Genomic DNA, 22,527 nt, shown 5'->3' with positions numbered 1-22,527 from the left:
CGATTGTCTGGGTGAAGGCACATGCGACACTCATCGGTGAAGAGAACGTGGTGCCAGTCCTGAGTGGTCCATTCGGCATGTTGTTGACACCCACCTGTACCACGTTTCATGGTGTCGTGGTTGCAAAGATGGACATCGCCATGGACGTCGGGAGTGAAGTTACGCATCATGCAGCCTATTGCCCACAGTTTGTGTCGTAACACGACGTCCTGTGGCTGCACGAAAAGCATTATTCAACATGCTGGCGTTGGTGTCAGGGTTCCTCCGAGCCGTAATCCTTAGGTTGCAGTCATCCACTGCAGTAGTAGCCCTTGGGCGGCCTGAGCGAGGCATTTCATTGACAGTTCCTGTCTCTCTGTATCTGCTATGCGTCCGTACAACATCGCTTTCGTTCACTCCGAGACGCCTGGACACTTCCCTTCTTGAGAGCCCTACCTGGCACAAAGTAACAATGCGGACGCGATCGAAGCGCAGTATTGCCTGTCTAGGCATGGTTGAACTACAGACAACATAAGCCGTGTACCTCCTTCCTGGTGGAACGGTCTGCAACTGAACGGCTGTCAGACCCCCTCCGTCTAGTAGGCGCTGCCCATGCATGGTTACGTCCTTGGGTGGGTTTAGTGACATCTATGAACAGTCCAAGGGATTGTGTCTGTGATACAAGATCCACAGTCAACGTCTATGTTCAAGAGTTCTGGGAACCGTGGTGATGCAAAACTTTTGTTGATGTGTGTACATTGAGACTCTCTTGCTATCAGTGCCACGAGTAGAACTCAAAACGTAAGTTACACTTTATTATGGCAGGCCAAGCATCTGCGACCGCAGCAGCAGCGCGGTTCCCGACTGAAGCACCTAGAACTGCTCGGCCACAGGGGCCGGATAGAACGACTGGAGGTTGGTCAAACACAGCAAGTCGTAGCACAGGCCTTCCGTGTGCCACAAAGTGTCATCTTACGATTATGGTAACGATTCCAAAAGACAGGAACCGTGTCCAGGTGCTACAGTGCGAGACGTCCACAGTGTACAACACCACAAGAAGACCGATATATCACCATCAGTGCACGAAGACAGAACGGAGTACTGCAGTTAGCCTTGCTCGGGACCTTACAACAGCCACTGGAACAGTTGTTTCCATCCACACAGTCTACAGACGACTGAATAGACATGGTTTATTCGCCTGGAGACCTGCAAGGTGCATTCCACTGACCCCTGGTCACAGGAGAGCCCGTAAAGCCTGGTGTCAAGAGCACACAGTACATGGTCACTGGAACAGTCGTCCCAGGTTATGTTCACAGACGAGTCCAGGTATAGTCTGAACTCTGATTCTCGCCGGGTTTCACCTGGCGTGAATTAGGAACCAGATACCAACCCCTGTATGGATGTCGTAGTTTGATGGTGTGGGGTGGGATTATGATTGGTGCACGTACACCCCTGCATGTCTTTGACAGAGGAACTGTAACAGGTCATGTGTATCGGGACGTCATTTTGCACCAGTATGTCCGCCTTTCCAGGGTTGCAGTGGGGCCCACCTTCCTCCTGATGGATGATACCAGACGGCCCCACCGAGCTGCCATCGTGAAGGAGTACCTCGAAACAGAAGATATCAGGCGAATGGAGTGGCCTGCCTGTTCTCCATACCTAAATCCCGTCGAGCACGTCTGGGATGTTCTCGGTCGACGTATCGCTGCACGTCTTCAAACCCCTACGACACTTCAGGAGCTCAGACAGGCACTGGTGCAACAATGGGAGGCTATACCACAGCAGCAGCTCGACCACCTGATCCAGAGTATGCGAACCCGTTGTGCGGCCTATGTACGTGTGCATGATGATCACATCCCATATTGATGTCGGGGTACATGCGCAGGAAACAGTGGCGTTTTGTAGCACATGTCTTTCGGAACGGTTTTCTCAACTTATCACCAATACCGTGGACTTACAGATCAGTGTCGTGTGTGTTCCCTATGTGCCTATGCTATTAGCGCCAGTTTTGTGTAGTGTCACGTTGTGTGGCACTACATTCTATAGTTATCCTTATTTTATGAGCATGAATGCAGATGCATATGTTGAGCTTGTGCCCGAAGGCCACCTCCATACTTTGTAATAGGGATGTGCTACATCATGCTATTCGGTATAACATCACAATATTACTATACGTAACACCAGACCAGTCAGCGCAGAAGAATCATCAATCACAGCCTGCCCCTCACTGACAAATCGTCCACAGGTCGGAAGAGGCTGATGGCAGACTGCCGCCACCACGATCACGGCGATAAAACATGGCAGGACCACCACGTAAATAGTGACTGAACCACTTTGAGTTCCAGTACTGTGATTTCTTTAGCAAGGAAGAAACAAATTGCAACAGGGACTGTTAGTGACTTTTGGTCATTTCATTGAAGAAAGAGGCTGCGTTTGAGAGATCAAATCCTGAGTATTCGACTCAAGTAGCTGTTCAGCATAACAGTCTGTCGGTAATCAGCAACCAGATGTTTTACTGAGTGAGAGATACAGGAAAACTGCTGATTAGGCCAACAGTCGAACACACTCGGTTATCAGAGTAAGTACAGGTTGCATGGGGTCCAGTGTTATCTTGTTGAAAGATAGCGTTACTGAGACACTGAAATAGGACACAGGCACCTTACGTATCACCTCAGTAAGGGACAGGTGTTGTGTTGTCTTCATCATCATTTCATCCCCATCCAGCGCGCAGGTCGCCAATGTGGCGTCGAATGTAATAAGGCCTGCACCAAGGCGACCGGACCTACCCCATACGGGGCCTCCCAGCCAATGACGCCAAATGCTCATATCCATTTACCTCAGTAATGTAACGCTCCAAATCACTGTCTATGCGAATCAAAGCTGATCGTGTTGCATACCCACTCCCACCCCAAATCATAATGCCAGATGCTGGATCTGTATGACGATGAGGAATGCAATCTGTCAACGTCTGTTTTCCTTGAATCCTCCTTATGCATACATCCATCATGACAGTGCATGCAGAACCGGAACACGTTTGAAAAGACAACGTGGTGCCTTTCCTGTGTTCAGTGTTGTCGTTGGGCGCATCCCTGTCTGCGTGCCTCTCTTTGCTACCACCTCCAGGGAATCCGCAACATTGGTCGCTCTGCTGACAGTCCATAGTGCTTGACACATATCTGTACCGCATGGATACCTATCCTGTTGGAAACAAGCCCATTTTCTGACTCAAAGTATGAGACAAGGCTGTTCAATCCTCCATGGCCGAGTGAAGAGAGTATCTGTCCTCTCCGGTGCTAGTCATTTGGAATCATTAAGATCCTGCAGGACAATTAGTAGGACCCTCACGAACCCATCGATTCCATACTCTTGTAACAATCAAAGGATCCCACCCAATGTGAGCAATAATAACTCGGATCCCATCTTATACCCAATGGAAGGCTTAATACTTTTAAAGAGGAATCAATACAAATTACAAAACTGGATGTACTTATACTTATATGTTTGTATGTACGAGGTGAGTCAAATGATAACCTTAAGTTTGTAATAACAAATCAAAATTTCGCGCCGGTATCCTGTAAGTTGGTAAGCGTGCTACAAATGTTCAGAATGGCCTGTAGGTGGCAGCATTGTGCAGATGCGCACATACCGCCGCAGTATCAGTGCAAAGATGGCCTCCCCATTTGCGACTTGCACCAGGGAAGAACAGCTTTCTGTTATTCGGTTTTTGCGTAGTGAAGTTGTGAAACCTATTGAAATTCATCGACGAATGAAGGTTCAGTACGGTGATGCATGTTTGTCACAGCAGCAAGTCTACGAATGGAGTAGGAAGTTCGCAAATGGTGTAACTTCAGTGGAAGATACTCCTCGTCCAGGTCAGGCACGAGTTATGACTCCACAGAACATTGCAGCAGTTGAGGCCATAGTGAAGGAAAACCGCCGAGTGACACTGAATGACATTGCAGCATGTTTACAGATTAGTCATGGGTCAGCACACCACATTGTGCATGATCTGCTCCAGTTTCACAAAGTGTATTTAAGATGGGTGCCACGACAGCTGACTCCTGAAATGAGAGAACGACGTGTTGATGCTTGTGAAGATCTTCTTCGGCGCTTTGAATGAGAAGGTGATGGCTTCCTTGCAAGAATCGTTACTGATGACTAAACCTGGGTTCACTTCCACCAACCGGAAACGAAGAGAGCGAGCAAGGAATGGCGCCATTCCTCATCACCAAAACCAAAGAAGTTTCGAACAGAACCATCAGCAGAAGGTTATGCTGACTCTCTTTTGGGATGAAAAAGACGTGATTTTGGAGCGTTACACGCCTAGAGAGACCACTGTCACCAGTGCATCATACACAGATCTCCTAAAAAATTATCTGCGGACTGCAATCAAATCAAAGCAACGTGGATTACTGTCAGCAGGTGTCCTTTTGCAACAAGACAATTCAAGGCCCCACACTGCTCGTACAACAGTTCCAACAATCACAGACCTGCATTTTGAGTGTCTTCTTCATCCACCATACTCACCAGACCTTGCCCCAAGTGCTTTCCATATGTTTGGACTGCTCAGAGACGTTCTGATGAAGACGTTCTGATGAAGAGGTACACCACGCGGCGCATGAGTTGTTGCGCGGACTACCAAAAGAATTTTTTCTAAAGGAATTTATGCACTTTGTAAGCGCTGGAGGACTTGCATTGATCGTGGGGGAGATTATGTTTAAAACTGATACAGCTTTTTACCATTTCTGCACAATAAATAATATTTAAAAAATATTTAAGGTTTTCATTTAAGTCACCCTCAAATGGTTCAAGTGGCTCTGAGGAATATGGGACAACATCTGAGGTCATCAATCCCCTAGACTTAGAACTACTTAAACCTAACTAACCTAAGCACATCACACACATCCATGCCTGAGGCGGGATTCGAACCTGCGACCGTAGCAGTCACGCGGTTCCGAACTGAAGCGCCTAGAACCGCTCGGCCACCGCGGCAGGCAACTCACCCTCGTATGTACGTATGTTTGTATGTTCCACACTTCCTCGTAAATCACTTGACCGACTTCAACCAATGTTGGTAAGTGTATCACTCACTGTTTGGAAAACATCGCATTTGTGACAATAGCCACCAACCACCTCGTATTGCAGAGAAAATGACGAGGTGACGAGAGATGGTGATGGGGGGCCGGGGCGGGGACGACGAGATGAACAGGCAGTAAGGGAAAAGGAAGAACTGGTCGCAGATAGCGCGAGGAGGAGATGGGCAGAATGAGTGGAAAGCAAATGCACTGGATCGCATGTAACCTGTACTTACTCCGATAACCGAGTGTGATCGACTGTTGGCCTAGTCAGCAGTTTTCCTGTATCTCTCTCAGTAAAACATCTGGTTGCTGATTACCGACAGACTGTTATGCTGAACAGATACTTGAGTCGAATACTCAGGATTTGATCTCTCAAACTCAGCCTCTTTCTTCAATGAAATGACCAAAAGTCACTAACAGAGAGGAGAGTGAAGGATATGGCCACATCAAAGAAGAGATGGACAGACAGAGAGAAGAAGAGATGCACAGAGAGAGAGAGAGAGAGAGGGAGCGAGAGAGAGAGAGAGAGAGAGAGAGAGAGAGAGAGAGAGAGAGAGGAGGAGATTAATAGAGAGATGGAGAGAGAAAATAGACATAGAAAGGAAAGAGGAGGATATGGACAGAGAGCAGGAAGCGGAGGAGATGGACAGAGAAAGTAAAGAGGAGTAGATGGAGAGGGAGAGGAGGAGATGGACAGAAGTAGGGTCAAGGATTAGACAGATAGAGAGAAGGGATAGAGGAGCTAGGCTAATAGAAGATCGAAATTAATACGTACCCAGGGAGCGCCGGAACCTCCATTGCATATAACGTCTTAATATTACAGAACAATGTACTGCACAGTACAAGCATCCATCATAGCTTGCCACACGTTAGCAGATCTTCCACAGGTCAGAAGAGGCTAATAGCAAATCACATTCACCCCCAAGGTAGCACTTCACGCAAATAGTGACCATGGAACTTTTTGGTCCAAGCCTGATAAAATTGAGATATCTTTAACAAGCAAATAAGAAATTGGAACGAATATTTTAATGTATATTAGCGACGTCGTCGCTTTCTTTTTTCTAAACCTACGGCGTAAGTGTGAAGATGTCAAGTATGCCTGCTGCTGAATAAGAAAATTACACGCATTCAGATAGCATAATTTTAATTGAAATGCCTTAAACATTACCGTTGATAATATGAGTACTTAAATTTCCACCCTCTGATAAGTATTGATACACATGCCCGTATTTAGTTAGAACATTATGTTTTTGCTGCTGCGTTTATATTCCCAGTGGAAGTGGGTTTTAACTAGCTGATGAACGTTACATTGTTTGGGGCGTTGCGCAGCGAGCCGGTATTTCGCTATCAAATTATTCCATGAATATGCATGGGCCGTAACTATCTGCCGGTGATGCTCTCACGTCCATTTGTTTTTGTTTCATGAGGGATGTGAGTGCCCTGCAGGGTTTTCAATTATGATTCCCTCTGTCTTTGTCTCTCTCTACATGTATCTAGCACTCTAGCACCTCTCTCTCTCTCTCTCTCTTTCTCTTTCTCCCTCTCCCCCAGTACTCGGATCTGGGAGGACCAGGGTTTCAATGTTTATTTGTACATCCAGCTTTTGATCTTCCATGGCTGCTCTAAATTTCTTAAGCCAAATTTTGGGATGAATTGTTTGAAAAGCGCATTAATAATTACTTTTTCCTCTCCCCTTTATTTCCCCCCCCCCTCTCTCTCTCTCTCTCTCTGTGTGTGTGTGTGTGTGTGTGTGTGTGTGTGTGTGTGTGTGTGTGTGTGTATGTGTGTGTGTGTATTCTACAATGGGAAAGGAACTTCTGCTCAGGCAAAATTTATTTAATTGCTATTAAACACAACTGCTCCTCTTTCCACCACAGCCTACCATCATGGTATGAGGTCTGAAGATAGTCAGTATCACACCGAATCTGGTAACCAAAAAATTAAAAGTTTCTTGCGGACGAGACTGTTTGTGCTCATTTTAAAGAACATTTTGCTATAGACAATTTTATGGGAATTAATATAAAAACTTAACCGTTGTTTTACCTTATTTATTTTAAAAGTTACTATTGTTTTTTAGTTTCAGTAATAATCTATATATTTAAATACGAATAAACAGAAACAATCACTGAATGATACACCATGGTATGCTGTTAAGGAATTCTTTTCTGTATATCATTCTTCGTCGTCTTTGATTATATTTGTGAATATGTGCAATTACAGTTGTGATAACTCTAAGTTTCCTGATTCAATAATTAAATAGCAAATAATAAGTGACAATAAATTTTTGCTAGGTCCATACGAAACAAAATGTTGAATAGTTGTAAAATGATGTATTGTATCCATTTGTAGGATCATTTTTGTAAAAGTTGTCATCAGTGACCGAATTTGTGCAACAGCGTAAATATTAAACTGAATGTTCTCAAAATGAGAGGACAAAAGGACTGATCTGTTTTACGTGCTAAAAATTTTCTACAGCCAAGGTCGCATAAATATTTCTTTATTTAAAATAACCAACTTTGACAGGCCTTATTGTCATCTTCAAGTCTTAAAAATCTTTTCATTATGAAATGTACTATTTTCATCCATATGACAACTTGACGTGAGGTCCAGCTTAAAATGAACATATTTCATAATAAAAAGATTTCTTAGGACATTAAGATGACAGAAAAGTCTGTCGAAACCAGTTTAAATAAAGAAATACTTACGCGATCTTGGCTTTACTATATTTTTAGCAAGTAATATTAAATTTATCATTTAATGAAAAAGAAATAACATGATAAGTTATCTTCGATATCAAATTGCTCAGTGCTTTAATGCGTATCTAAGTATATTTCGTTATTTTAAAATAGCCTTTTGATTCTAAAGTCGTAATTTCATGTAATTCACTGTCTGTGGCTGACACTGTCGCTGAGCCAGATGCTGTTGCCTGTCCTGTTCCACTCAGTCTGCAAGATCCGGGTAATCGCAGAGGATGGGATTATTGGTAGTTGGGAGCTCCAACGTTAGGCACGTTATGGAGTCCCTTAGGGACTTGGCTGACAAGAAGGATAAGAAATCCAATGTGCACTCCATGCGCATACCGGGTGGAGTCATTCCAGATGTGGAAAGGGTCCTCCCGGATGCCATGAAGAGCACAGGGTGCAGCCAACTGCAGGCGGTTGCTCACGTCGGTACCAATGATGTGTGTCACTTTGGATCAGAAGAGATTCTCTCTGGTTTCGAGCGGCTAACAGAGGAGGTAAAGGCTGCCAGTCTTGCTTGCAAGATGAAAGCAGAGCTGACAATTTGCAGCGTAGTCACAGGACCGATTGCGGACCTCTGGCACAGAGCTGAGTGCAGGGTCTGAATCAGAGGCTCAGACGGTTCTGCGACCGTGTAGGCTGCAGATTCCTCGACTTGCACTAAAGGGTGGTGAGGTTTCGGGTTCCGCTGGATAGGTCAGGTGTCCACTATACGTAGGAGGCGGCTGCACGGGTAGCAGCGGCTGTGTGGCGTGGACTGGGCGGTTTTTTTAGGTTAGAGGGTCTCGGGAAAACACAAGAAGGGCTTCAGTCGCGAATGGTGCAGGCTGAACACAGAAAAAACGTAGATAAAGGAACCATTGGTAACGCAGTTGTAAATTGTCGTAGCTGTGTTGGGACAGTACCAGAGCTCCAAGCGCTAATAGAAAGCACTGATGCTCAAATTTTTATAGGCACTGAAATCTGGCTAAAGCCGGATATAAGCTCAGCCAAAATTTTTGCGAAGAACTTAACGGTGTTCCGAAAGGATAGGCCTTAACACGGTTGGCGGAGGCGTGTTTGTTGCTATCAGAAGTAGTTTAACTTGTCGCGAAATTGAAGTAGATAATTCCTGTGAGTTAGTATGGGCAGTGGTAATCGTTGGCAACCGGAATAAAATAACAATTCTATCATTTTACCTACCTCCCAATTCAGATGATACAGTTGCTGAAAGGTACAAAGAAAACTTGAGTTTGATGTCAAACACGTACCCGAATCATACGATAATAGTTGGTGGTGACTTTAATTTACCCTCGATATGTTGGCAAAGATATATATTTAATTCCGGAGGTACGCATAAAATATCACCCGGAATTGTGTTAAACGCATTCTCTGAAAATTATCTCGAGCAATTAGGTCATGAGCCCACGCGAATAGTAAATGGTTGTGAAAACACACTTGACCTCTTAGCAACAAATAATCCTGAGTTAATAACGAGCATCAAAACCGATTCAGGGATTATTGAACACAAGGCTGTCGTAGCAAGATTAAATAGTGTACTCCCCAAATCCTCGAAAAATAAGTGAAAAATATACCTATTCAAAAACTCAGATAAAAATTCACTTGACGCCATCCTAAGAGACAATCTCCACTCATTCCAAATTAATAATATAAGTGTAGACCAGATGTGGCTTAAATTCAAAGAAATAGTATCGACAGCATTTGAGAGATTTATACCAAATAAATTAACAAACGACGGAGAAGATCCTCCTTGGTACACAAAACGGGTTAGAACACTGTTACATAAAAAACGAAACAAACACGCCAAATTTAAACAGACGCAAAGTCCCCAAGATTGGCGATCTTTTACAGAAGCTCCAAATTTAGCGCGGACTTCAATGCGAGATGCTTATAACAGTTTGCACAACGAAACCTGACAGAAAATCCAGAGCGATTCTGGTCGTATGTGAAGTATGTTGCCGGCAAGAAACAATCAGTGCCTTCTCAGTACGATAGCAATGGAGATACCATCGAAGACAGTGCTGCCAAAGCAGAGTTACTAAACACAGCTTTCCGAAATGCCTTCACAAAAGGATACAGAGTAAATATTCGAGAATTCGAATCAAGAACAGCTACCAACATGAGTAACGTAGAAGTAAATATCCTCGGAGTAGTGAAGCAAGTTAAATCACTTAATAAAATCAAGTCTTCTGGTCCAGACTGTATACCAATTAGGTTCCTTTCGGAGTATGCTGATGCATTAGCTCCATACTTGACAGTCATATACAACCGTTCGCTCGACGAAAGATCCGTACCCAAAGACTGGAAAGTTGCACAGGTCACACCAATATTCAAGAAAGGTAGTAGGAGTAATCCACTAAATTAGAGGCCCATATCGTTAACATCGATATACAGCAGGATTTTAGAACATATATTGTGTTTGAACATAATGAATTACCTCCAAGAAAACGATCTATTGACAGTCAACATGGATTTAGAAAACATCGTTCCTGTGAAACAGCTCTTTATTCACATGAAGTGTTGAGTGCTATTGACAAGGGATTTCAGATCGATTCCGTATTTCTGGATTTCCAGAAGGCTTTTGACACTGTACCACACAAGCGGCTCGTAGTGAAATTGCGTGCTTATGGAATATCGTCTCAGTTATGTGACTGGATCTATGATGTCCTATCAGAGAGGTCACAGTTCGTTGTAATTGAAGGAAAGTCATCGAGTAAAACAGAAGTGATTTCTGGCGTTCCCCAAGGTAGTGTTATAGACCCTTTGCTGTTCCTTATCTATATAAACGATTTGGGAGATAATCTGAGCAGCCGTCTTCGGCTGTTTGCAGATGACGCTGTCGTTTATCGACTAATAAATAAAAGTCATCAGAAGATCAAAACAAATTGCAAAACGATTTAGATAAAGATATCTGAATGGTGCGAAAAGTGGCAGTTGACCTTAAATAACGAAAAGTGTGAGGTCATCCACATGAGTGCTGAAAGGCACTCGTTAAACCTCAGTTACAGGATGAATCAGTCTAATCTAAAAGCCGTAAATTCAACTAAATACCTAGGCATTACAGTTACGAACAATTTAAATTGGAAGGAAAACACAGAAAACGTTGTGGGGAAGGCTAACCAAAGACTGCGTTTTATTGGCAGAACACTTAGAAAATGTAACAGACCTACTAAGGAGACTGTCTACACTACGCTTGTCCGTCCACTTTTAGAATACTGTTGCGCGGTGTGGGATCCTTACCAGATAGGACTGACGGAGTACATCGAAAAAGTTTAAAGAAAGGCAGCACGTTTTGTGCTGTGGCGAAATATGGGAGAGAGTGTCACAGAAATGATACAGGATTTGGGATGGACATCATTAAAAGAAAGGCGTTTTTCGTTGCGACGGAATCTTCTCACGAAATCCCAATCACCAACTTTCTCCTCCGAATGCGAAAATATTAGTAGCGGGCGCTGTTTGACGTTGTGGTTAGCGCAGAATAAGATGGGCCTTACAGCGGGTGGACAGGGGTAGGAAACTGAGCTGATGTGCATTGTCTCTTAGAATGCCCGTAGTGTATGCGATCGCACTCTGCTAGCCAGGCACTAGTGAGCTGGGACGAGCAAGCAGCTGACGTCTGCGCAAAATGCTTGCAGTCAGGGGCGTCTAGCGGGTAGCCTACACTACCTGCGCCTTCATACAAAGGTGATGAGGGGCATGGCTTTCGGCGTTCGGTATGTGGAACGTGATGGTTTTTGGTCTCGGAGAGGATTTTTATCTAGGTCGCGGGACGGTGGTGTTGGACTTACGGAGTGGCCTTCTTTGATTTTCACCACTTACGGAATTTAAAGCTCAATGCCCACACATTAATTTTCTAAAGCTGTATGATACAATTCTCAAGAGATCTCGAAAAAATTTCCTTTGAAAATTAGAATTCGGAGTGGTGCTAAAAACAAAACATTGTAATTAAGTAAAATAGTCGTCAGTAGCTGAGTGCACGGCGTAAATGTCTGAAATTTATAGAGCCACTGATACGAATATCACTGATAACACGACTTTTTTTTACTTTTATTTAAATTCCGAATTTATTGACAAACAGAAATATTAATTAACAAATTGTTGAATTTCAATTTTTAATAAAATAAGATTTTTATTTATAATTACGCATTCCATTAAACTGCCAGTATTGACAATAAATTAAAATTTTGGGGCAAAAATGTGGAATTTCATGTAGGGAATTACACAATTTTTGTTTTTAAAAACTGGACAGTATTGACTGATTTAACTTCTTTCATTTAACAGAAAGGGATTTCACAAGTACGTATAGCCAATGATAATATTAAAGCAGCACTCATATGAAAACTAGGCAGAAGGAAGAAAGTAAAGGGTTTATTGTTTCGAAAGTAATTGTTGTAACTCTTAATACATTCGTTACACTGAGAGACAAGACAGGCAGTGCCTACATTGAAAAATGTTTGTATCTACTTGTGAAACCATGATCGTATACAGGTGTGCATCTCTTTGTCCAAAGCGAATCAATGGCCACGAATGTCTTTCTTTAGAGATCCAAAAATATGGAAATCACACGGGTGTCCACGTGGAAACGTTGAGAAAATTTAAGTGCGCGAACAAGCCAAAACACCAGGAATGTTGACAGACAGCAATCTCTCGTTGCAGGATAATGTCTGTCCGCATGTTGCCAAGGTTATTTCGACTATGCTGTAAAAGTTTCACTGGGAAGGTTTACATAGCCTCCAAACAGTTCTAACCTCTTCCATTGGGATTTCCATATTTTTGGAGCCGAAGAAAAAGACATTTTTGGCTGCTGATTTGCTTCAGATGAAGAGATGCACGCCTTGGCACAAGTGTTGTTCTGTAGACCACTGCAAATATTTTTCCACGAAGACGGTGACCATCTTGTCTCACAGTGGAATAAGTGAATTAACTGTCACGGCGATTGATTTTTTTTTTAAATATATGTCTCGTTTTCATTTGACTACTCCTTAGATTTTTGTATGACTAGTAAATAAAAATAAACAGATGTTAATTTTATTAAAAATGTTTTAATATTTATTAATTATCGTTTCTATTTGTTAATAAATACGGGATTTAAATAGCTGTACAAAATGTTTCTACTAGCGAGATTCGAACCAGTGGCTACACAGTTTTTCGTTTTGTAACACTAATGACCCAAATACCTGGACTTTGTTATTTAATTGCAAATATTTTGTACTTGACAGCGCTCGAGAATTTAGTTTTGCACCGTACTGCTTTAAGAAATTGATGTCTGAGCACCGAGCTTCAAAACCTGTTATGTATGAAGAAAGTGGAAGAAGGCCATTCGTCAGGCCCCTTGTTACTTTACTGGGTAGCATACTACCGCCTATGGGACACAGGTACGATACTTACAAATTCCACATATGAAGCCGAGTTATCGATTTCGTAAAATTAATGCTGGTGACAAGATTATGAAAGAACTTTGCAATGAATTTAGATTGCGTGTTGTACTAGGATTGTATTTAAACTATGGCTTACAGGTTGAAACTGTAGGCTGCGGAATCCACTTACTTATTATCCACGAAAAATGTCTGTCATTGATTCATAAACCATAGTTGAAGCTTCCTGACAGATTAAAACTGTGTGCCGGACCGAGACTCGAATTCAGTAACTTTGCCTTTCGCGGGCAAGTGCTCTGCCAACTGAGCTACCCAAGCACGACTCGAGACCCGTCCTCACAGCTTCAATTCAGTTCAAGTCTGCTACCTCCCAAACTTCACAGAAGCTCTTCTGTGAATCTTGCAGAACTCGCACTCCTGGAAGAAAGGATATTGCGGAGACATGGCTTAGCCACAACCTGGAGGATGTTTCCAGAATGAGATTTCCACTCTGCAACGGAGTGTACGCTTGCGAGAAAGGCAAAGCTCCCGAGTTCGAGTCTCGGTCCGGCACAAAGTTTTAATCTGTCAGGAAGTTTCATATTAGCGAACACTCCGCTGCAGAGTGAAAATCTGACTCTGGAAATATCTCCATAATCCATGTCTCTGCAATATCCTTTCTTCCAGGAGTGCGAGTTCTGCATGGCTGCCCGCGAAAGGCAAAGGTCCCGAGTTCGAGTCTCGGTCTGGCACACAGTTTTAATCTGTCAGGAAGTTTCATGTCAGGGCTCACTCCGCTGCAGAGTGAAAATCTCATTCTGGAAAAAATAGTTGTTCAAACTTATTCTCTGGTTATCAATAATATTCATTCCAATTCACTTCCAGCATAATACACTCCTGGAAATTGAAAAAAGAACACATTGACACCGGTGTGTCAGACCCACCATACTTGCTCCGGACACTGCGAGAGGGCTGTACAAGCAATGATCACACGCACGGCACAGCGGACACACCAGTAACCGCGGTGTTGGCCGTCGAATGACGCTAGCTGCGCAGCATTTGTGCACCGCCGCCGTCAGTGTCAGCCAGTTTGCCGTGGCATACGGAGCTCCATCGCAGTCTTTAACACTGGTACCATGCCGCGGCAGCGTGGACGTGAACCGTATGTGCAGTTGACGGACTTTGAGCAAGGCCGTATAGTGGGCATGCGGGAGGCCGGGTGGACGTACCGCCGAATTGCTCAACACGTGGGGCGTGAGGTCTCCACAGTACATCGATGTTGTCGCCAGTGGTCGGCGGAATGTGCACGTGCCCGTCGACCTGGGACCGGACCGCAGCGACGCACGGATGCACGCCAAAACCGTAGGATCCTACGCAGTGCCGTAGGGGACCGCACCGCCACTTCCCAGCAAATTAGGGACACTGTTGCTCCTGGGGTATCGGCGAGGACCATTCTCAACCGTCTCCATGAAGCTGGGCTACGGTCCCGCACACCGTTAGGCCGTCTTCCGCTCACGCCCCAACATCGTGCATCCAAACCGTCATCGAACCCATCGATCTATCATTCCTAGACCGGCAAGGGAACTTGCTGTTCCAACAGGACAATGCACGTCCGCATGTATCCCGTGCCACCCAACGTGCTGTAGAAGGTGTAAGTCAACTACCCTGGCCAGCAAGATCTCCGGATCTGTCCCCCATTGAGCATGTTTGGGACTGGATGAAGCGTCGTCTCACGCGGTCTGCACGTCCAGCACGAACGCTGGTCCAACTGAGGCGCCAGGTGGAAATGGCATGGCAAGCCGTTCCACAGGACTACATCCAGCATCTCTACGATCGTGTCCATGGGAGAATAGCAGCCTGCATTGCTGCGAAAGGTGGATATACACTGTACTAGTGCCGACATTGTGCATGCTCTGTTGCCTGTGTCTATGTGCCTGTGGTTCTGTCAGTGTGATCATGTGATGTATCTGACCCCAGGAATGTGTCAATAAAGTTTCCCCTTCCTGGGACAATGAATTCACGGTGTTCTTATTTCAATTTCCAGGAGTGTAATTTTGTGCTGTTAACATTCTGTTCTTGATGTATTGCGAATACATAGAAAGAAGGATCCTTTATTGTATGATTATACGATAGCAGTTACTTCTGTAAAATATCTGGGGGTATGCGTACGGAACGATTTCAAGTGGAATGATCATATAAAATTAACTGTTGGTAATGCGGGTTCCAGGTTGAGATTCACTGGGAGAGTCCTTAGAAAATGTAGTCCTTGAACGAAGGAGGTGGCTTACAAAACACTCTTTCGACCTATACTTGAATATTGCTCATCAGTGTGGTATCCGTACCATGTAGGGTTGACAGAGGAGATACAGAAGATCCAAAGAAGAGCGGCACGTTTCGTCACAGGGATATTTGGTAAGCGTGAGATGTTTAGCAAACTCAAGTAGCAGACTCTGCAAGAGAGGCGCTCTGCATCGCGGTGTAGCTTGCTGTCCAGGTTTCGAGAGGGTGCGTTTCTGGCTGAGGTATCGAATATATTGCTTCCCCCTACTTATACCTCCTGAGGAGACCACAAATGTAAAATCAGAGAGATTCGAGCGCGCACGGAGGCCTTCCGGGAGTCGTTCTTCCCGCGAACCATACGCGACTGGAACAGGAAAGGGAGGTAATGACAGTGGCGCGTAAAGTGCCCTCCGCCACACACCGTTGGGTGGCTTGCGGAGTATAAGTGTAGATGTAGATATGTTGTATTGGAACTACTGAGCACCGACCCGACGTTCGGTCGTCTCTAGGCTTATAGATGGGCCAAAGATATATAAAGAAAGGCTCGCAATTAATATTTTAAAAGGTGGTGTCGTTCATTACGATTGCTGCCTTATGACTGATTGAAATTGTGTTGAAAAGTAGATTAAGTCAAGTCTTTCACCTGATAACAACATCAATTTAAAAATGGACTTGCGTAAACACCGAACTTAATTAAAAATGCGCCTCATGTACTGGAAGGAACACAAGATTCGCGACAAAATCCTGGAATAATCCCTTCAAATTCGTAATCCCTGTTCGTATGTGATGGACATGGAACTGGTACACATTTCTCTCTCTCTCTCTCCCTCTCTCTCTCTCTCTCTCTCTCTCTCTCTCTCTGCCTCTGACGCAGCGAGGCAGCGCGCGTGTCGTTCTCAGAATTGCGCCCGTTCTGCCGCCACATTAGCAGTGAACCCTGCCGCGCAGCCCCGTGTGATGTGCTGCCTCGCGCGCGTCACGCTGCCACGTACCTGCGCACGCGCCGTGAGCTAGCTGGTGACCCTGCGCTTGCTTTTGTGTTGCAGGGCTCGCTACTCGGACGGCGCTGGGGCTGCCCGGGAGACCAGCCTCGTGCTGCCCCTGCTCGACGGTGAGTCTCATAAACCTGCCAGAATAACACCTAAAGAGCAGCTAAAATACGAGTAATGAACTTCGCTTAGTACAAGTATCCTAGACTTTATGCAATAACAAAAGAATTGAAACACCCGATACAAAATTAAAAAGTACGAGACACAATTTATTACTCTAGTAATACAAAACATATTTAATAACATTTCCTTTGCAAGAAAAAATTGTAATTACGAAACCTATTTACACTGACCTAACTCGCTTTGAAAAGGAATTTTCTTACCGTATCTACACTACTGGCCATTAAAATTGCTAAACCACCAAGATGACGTGCTACAGACACGAAATTTAACCGACAGGAAGAAGATGCTGTGATATGCAAATGATGAGCTTTTCAGAGCCTTCACACATGGTTGGCGCCGGTGGCGACACCTACAACGCGCTGACATGAGGAAAATTTCCAACCGATTTCTCATACACAAACAGCAGTTGACCGGCGTTGCCTGGTGAAACGTTGTTGTGATGCCTCGTGTAAGGAGGAGAAATGCGTACTATCACTTTTCCGACTTTGATAAAGGTCGGATTGTAGCCTGTCACGATTGCCGTTTATCGTATCGCACATTGCTGCTCGTGTTGGTCCAATGCCTGTTAGCAGAATATGGAATCGGTGGGTTCAGGAGGGTAAAACGGAACGCCGTGCTGGATCCCAACGGCCACGTATCACTAGCAGTCAGGATGACAGGCATCTTCTCCGCATGGCTGTAGCAGATCGTGCAGCCACGTCTCGATCCCTGAGTCAACACATGGGGACGTTTGCAAGACAACAACCATCTGCACAAACAATTCGACGACGTTTGCAGTAACATGGACTATCAGCTCGGAGACCATGGCTGAGGTTACCCTTGACGCTGCATCACAGACAGGAGTGCCTGCGATGGTGTACTCAACGACGAACCTAGGTGCACGAATGGCAAAACGTCATTTTTTGGGATGAATCCAGGTTCTATTTACAGCATCATGATGGTCGCATTCGTGTTTGGCGACTTCGCGCTGAACGCACATTGGAAGCGTGTATTCGTCATCGCCATACTGGCGTATCACCCGGCGTGATGGTATGGGTTGCCACTGGTTACACGTCTGGGCTACCTCTTGCTCGCATAGACGGCATTTTGAACAGTGGACGTTACATTTCAGATGTGTTACGACCCGTGGCTCTACCCTTCATTCGATGCCTGCGAAACCCTACATTTCAACAGCATAATGCATGACCGCATGTTGCCGGTCCTGTACGGGCCTTTCTGGATACAGAAAACGTTCGACTGCTGTCCTGGCCAGCACATTCTCCAGATCTCTCACCAAATGAAAACGTCTGATCAATGGTGGCCGAGCAACTGTCTCGTCACAATACGCCAGTCACTACTCTTGATGAACTGTGGTATCGTGTTGAAGCTGCGTGGGCAGCTTTACCTGTACACGCCATCCAAGCTCTGTTTGACTCAATGCCCAGGCGTATCAAGGCCGTTGTTATGGCCAGAAGTGGTTGTTTGGATACTGATTTCTCAGTATCTATTCACCCAAATTGCGTGAAAATGTAATCACATGCCAGTTCTAGTATAATATATTTGTCTAATGAATACCCGTTTATCATTCTTCTTGGTACAGCAATTTTAATGACCAGTAGTGTAGTAGTACCCGTTTCCAGCATGCACAAAACCGCTTCTTTCGACACTAGTTTATAACCAGTTAATTGTTGGGGTAGTTTTCTGTAGCAAAATTTGTTTTAACATTAACATTATTTACTGATCAGGGCCCAAAAGTGCCAAGAGATGAATCTGCTAGAGTCAGGTTAGTACTTTATTTCCTTTCCTATGCTGTCTTTTTTTGTGCCCTAGAAGTATGTTCTCCAGAACTCTTTTATTTGCCCCACCCAGTATTATTTTTTACCACAGAGAAACACTTTACTAATTAAGTAAAAAGATGGTTTTTTTATATGAAGATACATTTTTATATGAAGATACATTTAACAGATGATGAGTAATAACATAAATTTACAGTTTGAATTTAGTATTTGCAATGAAAACATAATTTAAGAAAGGGGAAAGTATATTAAGTTCTTATTACAAATACTGGATTCAGACTGCAAATTCATCTTATTTCTCATTAATTGTTAAATATATCTCCACCTAAAAACTTCGTTTAGTCCCTTTTACAGTTTGTCATGTTTCTTAAGCGACAAACAGTAATTCTTTTCTGTGTAAACACTTACATTTTTGTATCCTCTGTACAGATAATCTCTGTGTAAGTCGCATTTAACTGTCACCTGAAGATGGCCTGAAAAGCCGAAAGCCGGTTCTTGATCAAATAAACAAAATTTTTAGAACGTTACAAAGTGTTTTACCTCATTTTAACATTCGCTTTGTGAATTCAAACGCCTTTTTCGTGCAGCAATATAATATTTTTTACCGGTACGTTCAAATGGTTCAAATGGCTCTGAGCACTATGGGACTCAACATCTTAGGTCATAAGTCCCCTAGAACTTAGAACTACTTAAACCTTACTAACCTAAGGACATCACACACACCCATGCCCGAGGCAGGATTCGAACCTGCGACCGTAGCAGTTCCGCGGTTCAGGACTGCAGCGCCAGAACCGCTAGACCACCGCGGCCGGCGACCGGTATGTTCCAGAAGCGTTTTGCACGTATTCACAGAGACTTCTCTAGTCGATTTCTTCTTTTTTTTCGTGAGTGGCATAATTTTATTTTTCCACTTACAGATTCAAAACAGTTCATACATAACCTTTATGTGAATGAAACGTCACTTACACTTACTTGTGTGTCATGTCAAAATTGCTTTCTTATCTGAAGACTTTCGAGATATTTTCGTTTCCTTGTTTTCACAAATCCCAAATCCCCTTTTTCGTAAGCTAAATGATGTGAAAAATTTCACAGCTGATCTAGCTAAAACTTCAGATTTACAGTACAACAATTGTGTATCTGTTTGCTGCTTTGAGTTTTGGAAACGTAAACAAGTCTCAAAACGAAAGCTTTTACACTCATAAGAGCAAAAAGAAAAAAGGTTCCTTTTTTATTTCCTGTGATGCTTTTCATCAGAAATTTTCTTCGCAGCAACCACCAGTAATACTGAGTTACGCAGTTGCTACACTAGTCAGTTCAACAGAAATGGGAAAGTAAAACGCTGTAAATAACGAAAATAGACACACAGTTCAATGTATCTGTTGAAGGCCACTTTACTAATCATTCAGTCTTACATTAGCTTATTAATGTAACAAACCAACAATGGAAATGAATATTCTTAGTTGATTCCTGCAAATAAGTATCAAACCAGACAAGTTTGTCATAACAGTGCATCAATCTCTGTTTATTTGCCATCATGTGCAACTCACACTCACATGATACTCTAATATCGGTCTTTAGTTTTCCTGTGCTTCTGTATTTTCGGTAATTCTTTAATTAATGTATTTTTTTAAAGTAAACATGCTCCAAATTCATGTAGCTTAATTTTTATGCACGGTAACTTTCACAATATATATACAGGGTGTATCATGCTCCTAGAGGCTATAGCACTAGTCAAAACTAGCAAAAAAGTTTTATAGACAGTTACTAGGCCAGCTGTGAGCTATTCTCGCCAGTGACTGTCATCTGTCCGTAGATTTAAACGCCATGTGAACTGAGAGGCCACGGTACTGGACATCTCGATCTATCTAACCATTGCTCATTTAGAGTTTATATTAGGTGCTATTGTACGAAGTACCGAAAATGTAATGCTGCCCTGTCGCGCGTAAAAGACAACCGTTGCCTTTCTGCAAGAACAACGTTCTTTTGTAGCGCGGAAAATCTGTAACAAAGAGCGTCTAGTTATTTATCCCACGTATTTGTTTCCGGTCATATGTCTATAGGAATTTTTCCTCAGTTTTGACCATCACTAGCTACTAAAAGTTAAGGATCAGTCTTGTTACAACTGTTCATCTTTCAGCGGTATCAAAATCTGTCGTTACCTCTTTTCTGCGGTCTTCGTCAACAGTCTTTCCGCATGGCTTTTAATTATGCGTTCTTCTTCTTTTTCTTCGTTCATTATTCCGTATCTACACCGGTTCGGCTGTTAAATCTTGATTTGTCACGTTAGTTCTGTAGGGTAGCCAGATACCCTTCCTGTCGCTACTTTAAATTTGCATTACTTTTGGATATGTTTCAACGTGATTTAATTATTTTATCAGATGCCTTATTCTTTTCGAGTGTAATCTCTACATCTAATCTTAGATTTTTGTCTCCATTTTGGTTGTGATCGTCATATATGTATCCTGAAGTCGAGCGATGAACCCTTATTTCTGTTTCCGGGATTCTTCATTTTTTTTCTGTCAGTGTAAAACGCTCCCGTACATTAAAAATTAAGTGATTCACCCAGAAAAGGAGGAGGAGGACGAGGAGCAGAAAGCGAAACGAAACTTCACTGGTTGAGAGACTATGTGACGTTATTTCACTGACTACAATATCGAGTCAAATTTAACAGCGCACCTGGCACTATGAGCCCATTTATCAGTACGACGTTGCATCTCACCTGGCCCTGATGTGTGCTCTTGGGAGGGTGTCATAAAGCGATTGTATCATCTCCTGGAGGAAGCTGCCCCACAACTGATGAACTGGTACTTGACTTCCTAGATACTGGCACTGGGATAGAATTGATGTCAGAGCTGGTACGACACATGTCCCACTGGGGACAGATCTGCGGATCGTGCTGCCCACGAGCCTACCTCAATATCAATCAGACACTTCGCAGAGACACATGTATTTTGTGTACTAGCACTGTGGTGTTCAAAAATGGCACCACAGTATCATCACACTGATACTGACATTCAACGATGCAGAATCTCCTTGATGTACAGTCCATACTTCCTGGTCACAGCACAACGCTATACATAGTCCTTTGTCTTGGGGTGTTGAGGACAGCCTCCGTATTTGACGGTAATTCCCTACTCCGGATGCAGCTACACTACTGGCCATTAAATTGCTACACCAAGACGAAATGCAGATGATAAACGGGTATTCATTGGACAAATATATTATACTAGAACTGACATGTGATTACATTTTCAAACAATTAGGGTACATAGACCCTGAGAAATCAGTACCCAGAACAACCACCTCTGGCCGTAATAACGGCCTTGATACATCTGGGCATTAGTCAAAGAGAGCTTGGATGGCGTGTACAGATACAGCTGCCGATGCAGCATCAACACGATACCACAGTTCATTAAGAGTAGTTACTGGCGTATTGTGACGAGACAGTTGCTCGGCCACCATTGACCAGGCGTTTTCAGTTGGTGTGAGATCTGGAAAATGTGCTGGCCACGGCAGCAGTCGAACGTTTTCTTTATCCAGAATGGCCCGTACAGGACCTGCAACATACGGTCGTGCATTATCCTGCTGAAGTGTAGGGTTTCGCAGAGGTCGAATGAAGGGCAGAGCCACGGGTCGTAGAACATCTGAAATGTAACGTCCACTGTTCAAAGTACAGTCAATGCGAACAAGCGATGACCGTGACGTGTAACCAATGGCACCCCCTTCCATCACACTAGGTGATACGGCAGTATGGCGATGACGAATACACGCTTCCAATGTGCGGTCACCGCGATGTCGCCCAACACGGATGCGACCATCATGATGCAGTAAACAGAACCTGGATTCATCCGAAAAAATGACGTTTTGCCATTCGTGCACCCAGATTCGTCGTTGAGTACACCATCGCAGGCACTCCTGTCTGTGATGCAGCGTCAAGGGTAACCGCAGCCATGGTTTTCGAGCTGATAGTCCATGCTGCTGCAAACGTCGTCGAACTGTTCGTGCAGATAGTAGTTGTCTTGCAAATGTCCCCAATTGTTGACTCAGGGATCGAGACGTGGCTGCACGATCCGTTACATCCATGCGGATAAGATGCCTGTCATTTCGACTGCTAGTGATACGAGGCCGTTGGGGTCCAGCACTGCGTT

At 43.9% G+C, this 22,527-nt stretch overlaps 1 long non-coding RNA gene across 1 annotated transcript in view; it reads left to right on the top strand.

Annotated features, from left to right (window-relative positions):
- LOC126177084 (uncharacterized) overlaps window positions 1–22,527 on the top strand; it is a 777,189-nt gene that overhangs the window by 575,991 nt on the left and 178,671 nt on the right. The window contains exon 2 of the long non-coding RNA XR_007535745.1: window positions 16,479–16,543. This is a non-coding gene — a long non-coding RNA (uncharacterized LOC126177084). The remainder of the gene's footprint in view (window positions 1–16,478; window positions 16,544–22,527) is intronic.

Source organism: Schistocerca cancellata, chromosome 3 (assembly GCF_023864275.1).
Source record: "Schistocerca cancellata isolate TAMUIC-IGC-003103 chromosome 3, iqSchCanc2.1, whole genome shotgun sequence".
Lineage (NCBI taxonomy): Eukaryota > Metazoa > Arthropoda > Insecta > Orthoptera > Acrididae > Schistocerca > Schistocerca cancellata.
Note: the sequence above shows the minus strand (reverse complement) of the source record. Positions and strands in the feature narration are given on the sequence as shown.